Source organism: Sinocyclocheilus grahami, unplaced genomic scaffold (assembly GCF_001515645.1).
Source record: "Sinocyclocheilus grahami isolate Dianchi unplaced genomic scaffold, SAMN03320097.WGS_v1.1 scaffold818.1, whole genome shotgun sequence".
NCBI lineage: Eukaryota > Metazoa > Chordata > Actinopteri > Cypriniformes > Cyprinidae > Sinocyclocheilus > Sinocyclocheilus grahami.
The window spans coordinates 173363-188865 of NW_015505997.1; the positions used below are offsets into that span (position 1 = coordinate 173363).

A 15503-nucleotide genomic window follows, 5' to 3' on the forward strand; every position below is an offset into this window, starting at 1 on the left:
AGTCCAGATGATGAACAAAGAGTGAGCCTGCCATAATGTGAATGAGCTTTATGCCCGTTTCCTACTCTAGACTTAGCGATGATCTCAGATGAATATGTTCATTACAGCAAATGTTTCCATAAACACCATCTGTTCATGGCACTTTCAAATACATACTGTATAAGTCAAAGGTCAATCCTAAGAAAATTTGGGGCAGAAAATTTGATTTAAATCACATGACAGGATTAATTGTTAACAATACACCCATTTCCTCAGTGGAACTGCATGATAAAACTGTTAATACCACAGAATTAAGGCAGGCTATTTCATGTTAGTCATGTATGACTGTACAACAATAAACAGTAGAATTGAGATGAGTCTGGACTGAAGCATTCCAGTAATAAATGTTAGTCAGTGATGATCCTGCTGCAGTGAAGACAGACACACATCTGACCAGTAAGCATCAGTGCAGTGATGATTTGATCTCATCATTATCCTGAACACTCTGCTTCACTGCGTCTGAGTGCCAAACCACACAAAACAGAAGACAAATCGTGATTCAGGATGACCCACAAACACTGTATTCTACAAACTGATCATATGCACTGCAGCGATGCATGCAAAATGAGAGCAGACGCCAGTGTGTTTAGTGAAAGCGTGATGTGAATTCTGGGGTAAAATTCTCTATATGAGTCAGTGAGCAACTGACACTGTAAGTGGGTCTCACAGTGTCTGCTGTGATGCATGAAGCATCGTGTAAAAAAAGCAGCTTCATGAGTTAATACAGTCTGAGCTGTACTATAGGACAGAATAATAAATTAACAGGAGCTTGGTGCAAAAAAATGCCACAAAAATGAGCAAAATGCCCCTAAACTCAAGATAATAGGGGCAAAAATGCCCCTGCATAATTACACTAAATCTATTACTGTGAGTAGTGATGACTGTGGTGATTAATATGAAATGTGAAATTTAAATGTGTTGACTGCTGCATTACATTTAGATTTGCTGATGTGCCATCATCTATGGTGTTGTTTTTGCAGCATTGAACATTATACATTGAACATTGAGCTCATAAATGCAATGGCCAATCAAGGGCATTTAAATCAGTCACCGGTGAAAACACTAGAGTTTTGCTCTGCAGTCTTTCAAAATCTCTCATCATAAGAAACAACAAACTGATTCAGAGATCCATTTTGCAGCTTCGGTAATTATAAGTAATCAGTTATTTGAGAGTGCAGAACTTGTGCTGAACTGAAGTAATCAGGTGATTTGCTTGTTTTGTGTATATAATTAAAAAAATATTGGCCCTGAATGGAAAAATTCATTTCTGACCCTGCCACAGACACAAACTGACTGACAAGCAACAAACAAGCAAATAATGAAGTAGTAGTTTTGGTGAAACTATCTGAAGGTCCACTTGAGTTGCATGCTTTTTAGTGTTCACAGCTGTGCTGGGGTTTTTATGGAATGGTTTCAAACAAGGGGCTTTAATATACTGGAATATCTCTATCCACTAACATTTCCATTAAAGGGATAGTTCACCAAAAATTAGGTTTTTCAGTTAATTTACTCACTCTCAGATCATCCAGGAAGTACAGTAGGTGACTTTTTTTCTTCAGTAGAACAGTAAAGAAGATTTTTAGCTGAAACCGTTGTCCTTGGTGTTTTGTAAAATAATCAAAAAAGCATATACAGGTAAGACAATATTAACACCCATGGTGATATATTGAAGTCTTATGAAGTGAAATGATCAGTCTGTGCAAGAAACCTAACATTATTTACAACAGTATTACCTGTAATCTAGAGCCTCAAGCAAACGGTTCAAAGTGATGTCTGGTTCACAAACGAATCATTCTTTTGTGAACCATCATATTGGACTGAACCATCTGAATCAGTTTGTTGCTCAAGTAGCACACATCTGCAAGTTACTCAATCAAAACCCACTTTCAGATGCCTGACAGTCACTCCGACTTAAAATGAGCCAGTGGTCCAAGATTTTCTTCTGATATTTCATGCATTGTGAACAGTGAGCTTGCTCAATCTGCCTGCTACAGTATTCTCTCCTCTTTGCGCTTGTCTTCAGCGTCTCTGGCCTCTGTTAAAGTCCTGTTTACAGACTCAAGCATGATGGATTTTTCTTTATCACTGTCCCAGTAGTACCTGTAAATAACTGAAAATAAGTTTAAAAAAAATACAGAACAAAGACTGGAGAAATGTAATGTATTTTTGTACTTATTTTTCTGTTATTTTCACGATCAACGGGTTAGCAACCACTGTGTTAAATGGTTTAAATCTTCAGTACAGTCTTCACACACAGTTAATGATTTGCATCTGGAGCAGCCTTCAATTTCTCATCAATTGCACTGTACTGAAAATTACATTTTAATAAAGCAACATGCCTTCAAGGCAAGAGAATAATATGATCTGCTTTGATTAGAAACAAGCAGCAGCTAAACCTCACACAGAAACACTAAAGATGCTTAAAGGTCCCATATTGTCAAAACAGAATTGGCTTTTTTCATGATAACTGAGGTCTAGGGGCTATTTAACTACCATATAAGTTTCAAAACAGTCAGTCCACAGTAAAATGCACACAGCCTGCATAAAGTATCTGTGATTTTTCACGAACCGTTGTGACTTACGTAAAAAGTTGACGTCAGAACTACACAGTCACCACCTTCAGTCACCACCCCGAGCACTGCCCACCGTCCCACTCTCCTTTTGCCAAACCCCCAGACAACATCGCGTCCATGCCATTGCTGAGCAACGACAACACGGAAACATGTCGAAAAGGTCAACTTTAACCACAAAACCAGATCCGCCGACCGTCAGACTCTCACTCAAAGGATGGACGATCTGACAGGATTGTTACTATGAGGTGGATCACATCTAACGTGTATATTAAAGACAAACTCCCCCTGTCTATCTAGTCATGATGAAGATGTATATACATTTCAATTTCAGCAAGAAACTATTTTTACAGCTACATTATTGTTCCAGCCACAATTAATCACAACAATGTATTGTAGCGTCTGCGTAGAATCATGCATGATCTTTGGTTTTTATGGCTTAAGAGACCCTTTTAGCTTTTGACATTTGCATATAAATTACAGTCCTGGTCACAGACGTTACACTTATATGGGTGCTAAATGTCAAATGGTCCCCCCCCACTCTCAAAGAGATGCTAAATAGTTTCACCACTCGCGCCTTCATTTGGAGTTTCAAACACATTCCAAAGAGACGTAAATGTCAAAGATCTAATCTAAATATATATTATTAATCATAACCAGTTATAATTAGTCATAAATATTCCCCTTTTTGAGCTGAAAAACCCTACAGTATATACAATTAAAAATGATTATATATAAATCGTCAGTTTGTTGTTTTACACACATGTGCACAGACATTATTTCATACACAAAATAGTCGTGAGATGCAAGAAACATAGACATATGGCAAGAAATCTGTAGACGCGCCCATAACAACAAAAGACAATACTTTATTGAACCTTTTCTGATAAGTGTGCGCTGCAAACGCGAGCATTTTTGACGATCGTTTCTGTCCAGTCTGCTCGTTTTATCGCTTTTAAGCTGTCGTCGGTTTTTCTGTCTGGCAGTGGCAGCAGATATGCGATCAAATTTCTAATTTGAGGCTGTATTACGTAGATTCTGGCTCCCAACATCACAACAAGATATTTTAAGCTCCTTATGTAGCCGAATTTGCGCTGGTTTGAATGGGCCACCTCCAGTTTCCCCTTTGTTTTGCTGCCTCCAGCTAGCGCTGTGACGTCGGCTGACAACATGCCAATCAGAAGAGAGGCTCATGAATATTAATTAGACAGGCCAAAATCGACCTGTTCTCAGTAGAGTTCCTGAGAGAGGAGCTGTAAAAATATATTGAGATAGTTATTAAGACATCAAGACTTAAAATAAAACTCCAGAAAGGTGTAAAATATGTGACCTTTAAAACTGCAAGTTGAGCAAGTGAAATATGTGTTAACTATCTACAAAATCAGCCGAGCACAATCCTCCGCATTTCATCTGGACTGAGGAGTGAGTTTGAAGATGCACATCCACACTACAGTCAACCATATGTAATAATTAAGCAAATCCAGCTCTCACAGATTGTGACAGTGAACTGAGATGTGCGTGCAAATTCTTAGAAATTCCCATCATGTAACCCTTGTTACTGATCATTATCAGTTCACAGAAAATATTAACAAGAGCTGAGTTAAGGAACGACACAGTGGGTTTGCGCTGGATCATGGGAGCAGTGTGGATGAAGATAAAACAGGCTGTTCCCTGAGATTTTTCCAGACATTCTGCTGGAGCTCAACCAAAGATCTGGATCACAGCACATGAGAGCTCATATGCAACAGGTGTGCACAAGAGAACAGGAATGTGGCGTCAAAGACAGAGAACACTTGATGATAATATAGAAAATGTAAAAACAGAAGAAGAGATTTAGGACTATTGATTGTAAGAAATTAGCCGTGGCGTTTGCCTGTGCAAAAAAATTTTTTCCTGCTGCCTGGCATAAAAAGAGAGATATGGCTCGAGTTTGTCCTTCTGTGTGCATCTGTGGGATTTTTCCACCTGTTTCATGGTGCAAATGATGTGCCTTATCACAAAAGTAGCAGCAGACTCTCCTTAACAACACACAAGATCTGAGAAATCATTCAAAGTGTTAAAACTTAATATTAGTGTTTGATCAAATCACTTCGAGCAGTAATATGTTAATTTCAGAGTGATTACAATTATTAAATCTAATGAATTATATGATGGGAAGATTAATTAATCAAATTAATTGCACGTCAGTTTGAGCTGAGAAATTTGAAATTCACACTCTTATATCTTGAATTTTAGGTTAATATGTGCATTCTAATAGGCTTCATCCTGCATCATGTTCATCAATGTACGATGACGTACAGGTCTGGGCAGGGTGATGCGTTAAATGCCTTGATTTTTTTTACACGCTATTTTTCCTGTAATTAATTGCACTAAATTAACTTTGACAGCCCTAGTTAATTTGCTTAGCAAATGCTAATAAAAAGGTTGCTTTTTTATTACATTGTGAGACTCGTTCACATCAACTATGATGAAAGAAATCATATGTAAACAAATTAACGAGAACAATAATTTGCATGCTTTTTGAGGTGACTGTCGGGTCTACCTGCATAACGTGTGCATGTTTTTACACGTGTATCAAACACAGAAATGCATACTTGGCAAGATAACTTCAAGCAAGACCCAGGCAGCTATTAGAACTGATAAAAGCAGCTTAAATTTTCCTGAACAACATCATGCAACATCAGGACGACTAAAGTGGAAAATCATCCGAGCTTCGAAGTGTTTACAGTCCCAGTGAGCTCTGCCCTGCTGGAATTATACAATATACACACAGTCATTCATGTGGAATTATTCACAGACTCTCTCTCTCTCTCTCTCACACACACACACACACACACACACACACACACACACACATACTGGTGTGACATCCATACCATGTGATCATGCCAGGCGTTATGCCAAAGGCCAGCCATGTCACTTACCAGAAATCACAAAGACACAGAGGGGGAGGGAGAGACAGAAAAAGCTGTTTAATTTAACAAACGATCAAACCTCCAGCCCAAGTTTGACAGTAAATCATTCAGAGTCTGTGTGCAACGTTCATTGGATGTTGTTGGTTTAATATGTCCACAAAAGCGCACTTATTGTTCTTATCACTGCAGCACCACTGTAGCTCTTTCATCCCATATTTTCCCTCTTACGAAAGTACACAGAAATACAATTAAGCATGAACAGTTTTCCATGAAGACACTGATATGACACTGTTTACACAACACAATGACAAAAAAGGTCATACCACCCACATTTCATTCCAATATCTGACTGAACAGGCTCATACATAGACTATATGAAGCAACTGCATTGGATTTGATTTGATAGGAGACCTGAACGCAGACGGGATCTGAAGTCCAGCATATTCACCAGTATCTCATTGGCATCACAGAAACAGTGACAGGTGCATAGTTACTATTAATACATGCCAAGTGGGAGTATAGTCACTGTAAACAACATGGGCTACATGAGAGATGAACCCTAACCCTGGAAACTCGCTGTGAAACGTTCTATATAAACTGTTCTTGCACCGATCTTCAACCCTGTAACATTCAACCCCCGAAACACTGTAACAGGGTTAGAACAAAACATGTTTTGAAAGAGAATGGGCTTTTTTGGGTTTTTATCAGGATTTCACTCACACTGGCCTCATCAAACTTTAACAGTTCAACTTTTACGAGAAAAACACAGTTTTTTTTTTTTACAGAAAAAATATTGTTCTTGGCACAAAGCATAAGAATACTGACTGTAAATAATGCAGTGTGGTACAATGATATTTGAGAGCTGAGGTTCATTTTTGCATCAATCTTAAATCCTGAAACATTTTGAAAATTATATGGTTGGCAGAAAACAATTTTTTTGTCATGCCAGGCAATATTTAAATAAATGAATGAATGAATAAATAAACAAACAAATAAATGAGATATTATTGAGTTTAGCCTGTTAATAGTTTATTTTTTATTTTATTTTTTTTTATTTGTTATTTTCTGCTATCATTTTAATTTTAGTTAACGTTTTAGTAATTTTGTTGTTTTTTATTTTTTTGTTACTGTTTATTTTTAATATGTATAGTTTTATAATTTTTTTATTTTAATTATTTATTTTAGTACATCAAGTTCAACTAAACATTATTTTATTTACCATTTATTTTGTTACCTTTTTATTATATATATATATATATATATATATATATATATATATATATATATACTGTATATATATATATACTGTATATATGTAACGATGCGCGTTCATGACGTATGACATAGCTGTCATGTAAGCTTCGGTGAGAATATGCTACTTTCATTAGAACCCAGTTTTTTTTTTACAGTAAAGGAAAACCAGTCTCCCCTAAACTTATATCGAAATCCTCCAACATTTTGCTTCCGCGTTCATCACTTTTCACCGGAGCTTACGCTTGACCTACTTTATCCGCTGGACGCCACTCTCTCGTGAACATGCATACCACAGTTAGTGGAAGCTAGAGAACTATACCTTAAAGAATTGGCCACTGAATAGCATCTATTGTGGAGCATTGCTCTCTCGTTAAGCTGTAAGTTAAAGATAAATGAATACAAAAAGAGTACAATTACCAGAATGCCTTTATCATTCTGCAGTGCATCAGTGCAAAATACTCTTGAGATTTTAACCCTGTTGTCAACTAACAAAAGGTCTGTGAAGAGCATGTGACCGATGGTGTAGCGCACACTTCATGCAGAAAGACAGATTCGTCACAGCACGTCTCAAGAGTCTCCAGGCCCGAGATCTAATTACTGATGAAGAGAGCAAGCTCTATTGTATTCAGATAAGGCTCTCAGTAAAGGGGCCCATCAGGGTTCGGCCCAGAGAGCACGTCAGACAAACCAAACAAACCCCGGCTGGCCCTTCAGCCCCATGTGGAATGTTTGGTAGAGCGAGGCCTCGGGAAGGCAACTCAGGACACAGTGCAAAAATACAGCTGCTGCGCGTCATCAGGGACGTGGCAGCTGGCCAAACCAAAGACAGCGTGCCTACAGGCATGCATTGAGCCCAAGAAACATGGCCTTGTATATTGTGTGAGAACACACGACTCACAAATTACGAGATAGTTTCAGAACACAGTCAAACTCGCTGATGAGTTGGTTTACTGGCAGCAACTTTTATAACCACAAAACGGTTTATTACATTCATAATCGTATAACACCATTTAGAAAATACATTACCGCAGTCCCTGGTGGGTCGTGACCCAACAATGACTGACAAGCCAGGAAAAAACAATGCTAAATGCACATCTTAAAATGCAACTAAACATTCAGCCATACATAACGAGGATGGCAAAATAAATAGACTAATAAATAGAAAAGTCAGAAGAAAACACTTCCCTATGTTTAGTTATTGATGTCAAAGGCTGTGTGTCCAATCCAACTCTTGGAGTAAATTCATTTTCTGTTCGTAGAAGCTTGTCAAATTAGACAAATGCCAACCAGGGTTATTATAGTTAACTAAAATTAAAACCATAAAAATAAATTATTTCGCTATAGTTGCCAAAGCATCATTTCTAATTTTCATTTACTTTAACTTGTACCAAATAACTAAAACTGAAATTGAAAAAAAATTATAAAACTACATAGACATATTTAACACAATAAAAAAACACAAATTCAAAATATTAAACAAAACTATAATAATATGTCAATTCTACTAAAATAACACTTCTTTCAATATGGACAGGTTGTGTGATATGCCCTCATCCTCAAAACCATCAACAAAACTTACAGAAGCTCAAAGACAACACAATATTAAATACACGCAGGAATGTGTGACCACAGTTTGTTTTGTGAGTAGAGAAAAACCAATGATATTCAAGAAACATTTACAAACCAAAACTGTCAATGCCATGTACTGTAGGCCTGCAACTAGCAAACATTTCGATATTTTGAGTTGGTAACGATAAATTACTGTTTGCAAGGCTGTGAGCACATATTTAAGATTCAGCCACTGAAAAACCCATATGTGCATCGAAACGGTGATGTATTCATATTCAGCACATTTGCAGTAACAGCTGGTGTGGATTTTACAGCAGTGTGTAGCTGTGAAAAAAAGCCCTGTGGCTCTACGGGCCTGGAAATAAACCACCATAGTCCAAAAACGACCTCAAAATCTCTTCACACGCTCGTCCTGAGGAGGAACCTAGAAAAGCAGACATTTGGTAAGGCAGAAAGTCTTTCTTTCAGTAAGGATTGTGACTCTAAGTGCACACTGTTCTGTTAAAATGACTTACTGTGCACACATAAAATATTTGTTAGATAACATCTAGATGGAGACAGTGAGATCTTATGCAGGAAATGCCATGGAGCACATGTTAGTTGCATAGGAAAGGAGGCATTGTGCACAGTCACATGTCTTGGAAACCAGACAGTAGCACGCAACAGTCACACACACACACGCACACACACACACACACACACTCCATGTGGCTATACACTCTCTCCTCTGACCAAACTTCCTTTCTCCAATTTAGTCATCGTCTGAATAATCTTAAAGCATCAAACACGCACTCAGCTGAAACTAAAGATCAGCCCACACTGTGAACTGCAGATCAAACTCGCCATATCAATCTGTCTCAAACAGTTAGTTTATCTCACTGAATGTGCGGCTGTGTCTCTGTTCATGTGGTTTCAGAGTTAAAAATGACATCCGGTTACAATGAACAAATCAACTGCTGAGGAATCATGCTACAATGAACTTCTTTTACAAACAAAAAGTTGCAACTGTTACAATCATCAGCATATGCTGTCACAGAATGAAGCAGATCCAATCAAATGTAATTTACCTCTGTGTGACTTCAATCTGTATAAGATTAAAAAAAAAACATTGATCTGTTTGTTTTCTGAATTAACGTAGCTACTCCAAGGTTCTTCAAAGAATATCACAGCCCAAAATGTATAATAATAATGTATAATACACATAATAAATGTATAATAAACGTGTAATACGATGCTACCATTTTCAGATAAACAATGTTATACCATGGCACCAAGGTTGATAGTACCATGTCCAAAAACAGTACTTGACAGGCATTAGGCAGTTTTGCAAAAGTAAAGTGAGTTGTAACAGTGTTTGTGATGCTCTGCAGAAACCATCATCATCATCATCATCATCATCAATCTACATTAAAACACTAATAAACTCGAACAGGCGCGCGCACACGTTCTCACATTCTGCTCGCAAAAAACACATTCCACCGAATCCACCTGCATTCCTTCACTGCCACACTTTTATTTTTTTCTAAGCAACTTTCATTAGCTAAAAACAAATTTGACTTGAATTTGAGGCTAATGTTCACGAGGTTAGAGCAAACCTAAGTTTCAGTTCCAAGTAGCCTATATGACATTACCCGCCGCACTGAAATCTGATCTCCATCAGTGACTGAATCATAAAAATACATCAAGTAGGAAATAAAATATGGCCCATATGCGTCATGCAGTCCTGCCATCAAGACCTAAATATGATGCGTGTCATATATTTACCCGGCGAGTTTCTCCTCCATATAAGAGCGCGACCCTCTGTAAGCGGCGTATTTCTGTGGATGTGAAGTTTCCAGCGGGGTCCGTGTTCAGCCAGACCCTCCTCACCTCCACTGCTCTCTCCCTACAACGCCAGCGCTCTCCCCATTTGCCTCAGTCTGAGTCTTTCTCTCTCTCTCTCTCTCTCTCTCTCTCTCTCTCTCTCAGTTCAGGAAGTGATTTCGCGTTCAGTCTGACATCATTCTCGAACGCTTTCAGGAGTTTTTAAAGACACAGTCGGACCGTCCCGTACATTTCATAGCTAATGAACAATTATGGCAAGCCGTTTTAACATTTATTCCTCAAAGTAAACGTCACTATGTTCAAGTACTTAAATAATGAATGATAATGTACAGGCAGTCTGGTATTACTCCAGGGTGATAATCACCAGAGCAGATCACCTTCAAGGAACTTATCTATAGCGAAAAGAACAGTATGACTCAGGGGCGCGGAAAGATGTTTTCGGTTGGGGGTGCTGTGTGTGTCCGTGTTGGGTGAAGGGGGGGCAAAGTTTTTGCTGGGATGGGCATATAAAAAAATCTGAAATTCGCTTTTGCGCCATTATCTCCTTGTATTAAAGTTAATCTTGTTCGCATTCTGTATAGTTCATGTCTGATACCACGCGCCAGCGTCACGTGTTCATGAGGATTAGGCTAATCATCCCATATAGAAAACATCACAAGTAAAATGAATCATGTTTATAAAGATAAACATGGGGTTACATTTCAGAGATCATTACAAGTAAATTATTAAATGCTAAAACTGAATACATTTAAATGAACAAACTTGGCGTTGCATTTGCAACCATGTGAAAACAGGGGGTGCTGCAGCCCCCTCAGCACCCCTACTTCCCGCGTCCCTTGTCTGACTGCAGTGGCGGCTCGTCAGGGGAGGCACAGCTTCCCCATAATTATGAGGTGAAAATGGGAGGAGGACGATTTAATGTTAATAAAATTCACAATTCATTTCAGTTCATGTCTCAGAATGTGTATTTTTTGTTTGTAATTTCACAGTTGTAATACCATAATGTGAAAGCGCCGCTTTTCTGTCGCGAATGTGCCGAATCTGCTGATGTAATTGCAACCGCTAATGATAGAGAAGGAGAGGAGGAGGCCGGGGGAGAGGTGAGCTCTTGTGCCTCCGTTGGTAAAAAAAAATTAGCCAATCACCATCGAGTGTTCACTTTCAGCGCTGAGGAGTGTTGAGAAAAGAAACCCCCATTTGCCTCTGAGTCTTTCTCTCTCTCTCTCTCTCTCTCTCTCAGTTCAGGAAGTGATTTCGCGTTCAGTCTGACATCATTCTCGAACGCTTTCAGGAGTTTTTAAAGACACAGTCGGACCGTCCCGTACATTTCATAGCTAATGAACAATTATGGCAAGCCGTTTTAACATTTATTCCTCAAAGTAAACGTCACTATGTTCAAGTACTTAAATAATGAATGATAATGTACAGGCAGTCTGGTATTACTCCAGGGTGATAATCACCAGAGCAGATCACCTTCAAGGAACTTATCTATAGCGAAAAGAACAGTATGACTCAGGGGCGCGGAAAGATGTTTTCGGTTGGGGGTGCTGTGTGTGTCCGTGTTGGGTGAAGGGGGGGCAAAGTTTTTGCTGGGATGGGCATATAAAAAAATCTGAAATTCGCTTTTGCGCCATTATCTCCTTGTATTAAAGTTAATCTTGTTCGCATTCTGTATAGTTCATGTCTGATACCACGCGCCAGCGTCACGTGTTCATGAGGATTAGGCTAATCATCCCATATAGAAAACATCACAAGTAAAATGAATCATGTTTATAAAGATAAACATGGGGTTACAGTTCAGAGATCATTACAAATAAATTATTAAATGCTAAAACTGAATACATTTAAATGAACAAACTTGGCGTTGCATTTGCAACCATGTGAAAACAGCGGGTGCTGCAGCCCCCTCAGCACCCCTACTTCCCGCGTCCCTTGTCTGACTGCAGTGGCGGCTCGTCAGGGGAGGCACAGCTTCCCCATAATTATGAGGTGAAAATGGGAGGAGGACGATTTAATGTTAATAAAATTCACAATTCATTTCAGTTCATGTCTCAGAATGTGTATTTTTTGTTTGTAATTTCACAGTTGTAATACCATAATGTGAAAGCGCCGCTTTTCTGTCGCGAATGTGCCGAATCTGCTGATGTAATTGCAACCGCTAATGATAGAGAAGGAGAGGAGGAGGCCGGGGGAGAGGTGAGCTCTTGTGCCTCCGTTGGTAAAAAAAAATTAGCCAATCACCATCGAGTGTTCACTTTCAGCGCTGAGGAGTGTTGAGAAAAGAAACCTTGCAGAGGAGGCTAGCCTCCCTTCTGATATCAACCAATCATCACAGAGACGTAGTGTTTCCACCGCCAGAACCAGGGTCTAAATAGAGTTCTGGGTAAATATTTGCCCCTCAGAAAGTCCCTGCTTGCAAGGTAGTACTTTTTCAAAGGTCCGGAAATTTTGGGGGCGGGACTTGGGCACTGAACATGCTGATTGGTTGATTTCACGCAGCAACCACCATATTTGCATAATTTAAAAAAATATATTACTGTTATTGTGTCATGAAATGTAGTTTTAAAAGGATTTCAGGCGAAAATGTAGTTGTTTAAAACTCAAATCTGCAATTTATTTATAAAAACAGCGCCTATTTGAAAATATGCTTAGCTGATTTCGGAGACGTGAGCTCCACGCAATCACCAGGCGCTCAGTGCTCATGTTTTCCAACGAGAGCAGCCTCAACTCGGCTAGTCCTTCTGACATTTGCCGCTGGCTCTGACGTCTCTGTAGTGGTTAAACATAAGATGTAATTCGTTTTGGGTAAATCTAACAGGTAATCTTTGGTCTTTATTCTATTATTTTATTAATCTATTAATATGTTAAAATGAAAATTAAAAGAGGCAATACTGTTTGATATAATATTTCGTTTCATTGTAATGTATGTACGTTCCCTGAACTACATTTCTGCGGGTATTAATATGTTTAAATGAAACCGAAAAGAGGCAGTGGTGTTTGATATCATATTTCATCTTATTGTAAATACAGTGAGGAAAATTGCAGTAGCCAAGGCGAGCTGACTGACGTTACTTGTGTCGTCCTGTCCCCGTGAGTTTACACTCACGAGTAGAACTTTTGAAGTCCGAACTACTTCAAAAGTTGCGTACATGATATTGAGAAACGCGCGCAGACCTACGTCACCAGACTATTTGCCTAGTGAGTTTACACTCACGAGTAGAACTTTTGAAGTCCGAACTACTTCAAAAGTTGCGTACATGATATTGAGAAACGCGCGCAGACCTACGTCACCAGACTATTTCCCTAATCTTCACGGTACTTTAGACCTCGATGCAAAGGCAGACAGCAACAGGTCTGGGGGAAAAAAGTTCCTGGGACAAATTGTTCCAGGTAATTTTGGTGGAAACGCGGATAAAGTCCCACTGAGGTGAACTTTTCAAGCCCTCATAAGCGGATCTTGAGGGCTAGAGTTAAGAAACTCTGCCCTAGTGTATAACATCATATTCTGTTGCTCATTTATTGAGGGGTCCAAAATAATTTCAATGCTTAAAGTTGAGTGTGACTTCATCCTAAATCTTCTTTCACTAAATTCTGAAAAAAATCTGAAGTATTTTCTTAATACGCAAGTTAAAAAAAGGAAAAAATCAAGTACTTATGATGTTTATTTAAATCTTGTACTCTTTTGTTAGTGGTCTGTGACATACCAAATAAGAATTGTAGAAGGGTGACAGAATAAATAACATTCCACAGGCCACTATTGTGCTGAGTCATGCAACCCCTGAGTTTTCCATCACAAAGGGCATGTGAACATTTTGTCATTCCCAGCATTCATGACCACATCACAAAGTACATGTCATTTCTAGCGCCTATTCATGCCACTTAAACAATTGTAGCACTGTAGTCACAACCAACAAGAAAAATCAAGTAACTGTGATGGACTGGATATATTTGAGACTTCTTTACCAGTACTTCTACAGGTCTGACACTCATCAATTGCTTCCTTTCTGCCTCACCATACATTGCAGAAATATTTGACTGGCCTGCAAAGTGTTTTAAAATAACAAGGACATACAGAACCACCATCTATATTCTTCCAAATTGCAAAACTCTGGTTATAACATACCAATATATCATATGTATGTTAAGGTATGCACAATATAAATTGTGAGTTCCACTGTTTCAACGATGGATATTTTGATGCCCCTTACTGCCAAGAAAGCAGTTAAGTGTTAAGTGATTACCTGAAAGCCATCATCTGTTGTGATGGTGTTATTGGTCTCCCGATAACGTTGGCGGTTATTGGCGGTAAAGTACACCATGGATTTTGCCAGAGATCCCCTATGTACACTATTACCTGGACTGGCAGTGATGCACGAGAGCCAGTGAAAGCATATAGTGTGATACTGGACAGGTCTCTAATGGCTTGTTTCCACTGAGCGGTACGGTACATTACAGTTCAGTACAGTACGATTCGGTACGGGTAACCCTAATCAGGCTTGCGTTTCCACTGCCAATAGTACCCTTACTTGGTTGGCGTGGTGTATGCCGGAAAGTAGCGATCGACGATGAACCGCGACAATAAGCACAACTCTGCCTCTTTTTGTTAAATGTCAGTTTTAATGAACAATAATAGCCATTATAAAAGTATAAGTACAAAGTATAAGAGGCTTATATAAGAGGAAATAAAGACAAAAGCAAACAGTTCAGTCAAATGTATGCTACAAAGTCAGCGCTGTACTACGGTAAAGTTCAAAGTATATATAAATATATAAAGTTAAACAGCTTTGTGCTCGGTCAAAACGATATGACCAGGAACAAATAATAGATTCATGAGACCACGAATGTCTGTTAAATATAGCCAACCCAAAACAAATTGTATCTCATGTTTAATCACTACAGAGACATCAGAGCCAGCGGCAAATGTCGGAAGGACTAGCCGAGCTAAGTCTGCTCTATGCGGATACATGAGCACTGAGTGCCCGGTGATCGCCTGGAGCTCCGAAATCGGCATAGCAAATTTTCAAATAGGCGCTATCTTTATAAATAAACTGCATATTTGAATTTTAAACAATTACAGTCTCGCCTGAAAAACTCTTACAACTACATTTCTTGACACAATAACAGTAATTTTTTGAAAATTATGTGGGTTTTTGGGCAATGACGTTTCACAAGTCCACAAGAACAGACATATTGAGAAATGGCTATTATCTGTGTGAAAATATAAAATGATAAAATACACGGTTATATTTTTTTGTGTTTGAGCACTCTGATGTAAATAAGCCCAACACTCATGGACAGCAGAGCGGAACGAGTGAAGAAGAAGCTTTATCCC

At 38.7% G+C, this 15503-nt stretch overlaps 1 protein-coding gene across 1 annotated transcript in view; it reads right to left on the minus strand.

The window, feature by feature from the left end:
* The window catches only part of LOC107562332 (nucleus accumbens-associated protein 2-like), a 37654-nt gene extending 27343 nt beyond the window's left edge, over positions 1-10311 (minus strand). Inside the window, exon 1 of the mRNA XM_016246965.1 lies at positions 10112-10311. The gene's annotated coding sequence lies outside the window, so the exon portion shown is untranslated. The remainder of the gene's footprint in view (positions 1-10111) is intronic.
* Positions 10312-15503: the final 5192 nt, after the last annotated feature.